This window comes from Bidens hawaiensis, unplaced genomic scaffold (assembly GCF_021521415.1).
Source record: "Bidens hawaiensis isolate Kalapana, Puna unplaced genomic scaffold, B.hawaiensis_p1.1 tig00042649_1, whole genome shotgun sequence".
In the NCBI taxonomy this organism is placed as follows: domain Eukaryota; kingdom Viridiplantae; phylum Streptophyta; class Magnoliopsida; order Asterales; family Asteraceae; genus Bidens; species Bidens hawaiensis.
In genome coordinates this window covers 40,431-43,590 of record NW_027497563.1, presented here as the reverse complement: position 1 = coordinate 43,590, position 3,160 = coordinate 40,431, and the positions used below count along the sequence as shown (strand labels likewise).

Here is a 3,160-nt window from a genome sequence, read left to right as displayed (position 1 = left end):
CATAATATCCAAAACATTGTGATAATAAAAAATAAATAAAGCAATAATAGTAAAATTCTAAGAAACGAACGTAACCGGACAGACGTGATTACGTAAACGAACATTAACGAATGAATCTGAACGAACACACCACTGAACGTTCAACAACACAAATGAGTGAACGCGGCCTTTGTTCCAATTCGTTCGTTAAGCACACTGAATGAAATTTGTTCGTGTTCATTAATTTTTTAAACAAACAAATATAAACGAGTTTTCCATTGAACGATCGGTTCGTTTACACCCACTAGCTGATGTGTATATCAATATATCTATCCAGACTCTAGTTAGATAACACGTCCGACCAATCAACATAACTATGTACTAAACATCGGGTGTCAACTCATTAACCTTAAACAATATCCATCCATCGATTTTAAATGTACAAAACAACATTCACCAAAACTCCGAACATCTTTCTTCGCAGGTTCTCATCTCTCTCAAACCTCAAATCATGCATCACGTCACTCCAATCATACGCCAACCAAACCAACTTACGCCAAGGCAAGAAGCTTCATTCCCACATGATCATCAATGGCTTCCTCAATTCACCACTCACCATCACCAGCCTCATCAACATGTACTCCAAATGCAACAATATACACGACGCCTTTTTATTTTTTAACTCAACTTGTGACCCTAATGTGTTTGCTTATAACGCTATCATTGTTGGGTTCATCTTCAATGACATTCCGAAACACGCGTTAAAGGTTTATGAACAAATGCGAGTGGACGGGGTTTTCATGGATAAATACACGTTTCCTTGTGTGATTAAGGCGTGTTCGTGTTGTGAAGATGTTGTGGGGTTGAAGAAGGTTCATGGGTTGGTGTTTAAAGTTGGATTGGATCATGATTTGTTTGTGGGTAGCGCTGTGGTTCATGGCTATTTGAGTTTTAAGTTGGTGGTAGATTCACACCAGGTGTTAGATGAAATGCCTGACAGATATGTGGTTCTATGGAATGTTATGATTAATGGGTATGCTCAGATAGGGGAGTTTCGTAACGCGTTGGAGTGTTTACGGAAACTTTGTGCGGACGGGAGTGTACCAAGCAGGTTTACCGTGACCGGGATATTGTCGGTGCTTATGCTAAAAGAGGATCTTTACTGCGGGAAATCGTTTCATGGGTTTGTGATCAAGATGGGCTATTTTTCAGGTGTTGCGGTTTGCAATGCGTTAATCTTCTTAGTAGATGCCCCCAGCATGGTCTACTCGAATGGGCCGTAGTTGAGAAATTCTATAACGGGCTGACCTTTGAGATGCAGAAGATATTCAACACGTCAGCTGGAGGAAACATGTTAGAGAAGCTGGATATAGATGAGTGTGAGTCTTTATTTGAGAGTTTCGCCCTAGCCGAGCAGCAGGAGCCGCCCGCCCGAGGTATTTCTAAAACCACCACTTCTTCCGCTCGAGGCATTTATCATGCCACGAATGATACTAGCATAGCGGCTGCCTTAGAGGCAATGTAGAAAGATATCTGAGAGTTGAAGAAGATCGCTCAGAAATGCAAAATCTGTCGTGGATGGCACGATACAGTTGATTGTCCGGTCGATCAACAGGAGAAGGTGTACTACTTGGGTAATCAAAATCGAGGAGCGAATGCCTATGGTAACTCGGGATGGAGAAATAACTCCATCTGTGATTGGAGGTCGGGAGGTAATGCTCAGGGTTTCCAGCAGAGGCAGGAGCAGGTTCAGGTTAGTGACCCAGAGGCAGCAGGGAAGGAGTAGCGGTATGGATCCGGATCTTAAGGAGCTTCTAACTAAGCAATCTACCATGCTTTCTCACCTTATTGATTGAGATAATAACACGCAGCAGAGACTAGCTGAGCACGACACCCTATAGAAGAACCAACAATTGTCATTTTTGGAGATGTCTCGAACGGTGGATGAGATGATGAAGCAGATGCTACCTAATAAACAGGTCGGAGCATTTCAGGGCAGCACAGAGCTTTACCCGAAGGCATAGTTGAAAGCGGTGACCACCCGTAGTGGAAGAGAAGGTGATCAAGAGCAGTCGCTGGCAGATGAAGAGGAGTCGGTGGACGAGGAAATAGAGATGGAGACTCCCGTGAGGATACACGAGAGGCGATTCCCAGGAAGTACCGCGTCAAACGGTGAGTCTCCCACAGAGAAAGTTGTTGAGAAGAAGATTGAAGATAAGAAGAGTCCCGAAGTCAATCTTACTCGAGTTCCATATCCTGCTCGTCTTCTGCGGCAGAAGTATGCGCATGAATATGGACATTTCTTGGACATGTTTAAATAGCTAAAAATCAATCTTCTGTTTTTCGAGGCACTCCAGCATATGCCTAAATGTTCCAAATTCTTAAAAGATCTTCTTTCGAATAAGAAAAGGCTCGAGGGGCATTCGACGGTATGTTTAAATGAAGGATGCTCTGCGGTATTCCAAAACAAGTTGCCAGAGAAATTAGCAGACCCGACACACTTCACAATTCCGTGTTTGTTTGGCAGCTCGACCAAGAGCTACGCGTTGGCCGATTTAGGTGCTAGCATTAATCTTATGCCATATTCTCTCTATAGAAAGCTAAACCTTGGCGAGCCGGTCATGACGCGCATGAGTTTATCCTTAGCCGACCGTTCGGTCAAATATCCGAGGGGAATCGTGGAAAACGTACTCGTTAAATTTGATAAATTCGTTTTCCCTGTGGATTTTGTTATTCTCGACATGGAAGTTGACGATCAGGTCCCACTCATTTTGTGACGACCCTTCCTCCGTACTGCTAAAGTGCTTATTGACGTCTTCGACGGCAAATTTACACTTCATGTAGGGGAGGAGAATGTCACCTTCGATGTCGTCAAATCAATGAGGAACTCCAGTAGTCAGGACGATTCCGTTTACTTTCTTGACACGTTCATATCTCAGTTCGAGTGCTATCTTGATTACATCTCTGGAGTAGATTTGCTTAATCAGGAGGACGAGGTTGATGTTCCCCCGGAGCACGACCTAAGCATTCTTGTTGGCTCAATTCCTGACTACCCCGAGGTGTTCACGATTGCCGATAGTGCCGAGGGGCCGAAGGAGAGACCAAAGAGCTACCTCCTCATCTGGAGTATGCTTTCTTGGACGGTGATGCCGATTTTCCCGTCATCATTTCTTCTCAGTTG

General features: G+C 44.0%; 1 pseudogene; it reads left to right on the top strand.

Moving 5' to 3' along the window:
* Window positions 1–614: 614 nt before the first annotated feature.
* LOC143593755 (pentatricopeptide repeat-containing protein At3g14730 pseudogene) lies at window positions 615–1,262 on the top strand (annotated as a pseudogene).
* The last annotated feature ends 1,898 nt before the right edge of the window (window positions 1,263–3,160 follow it).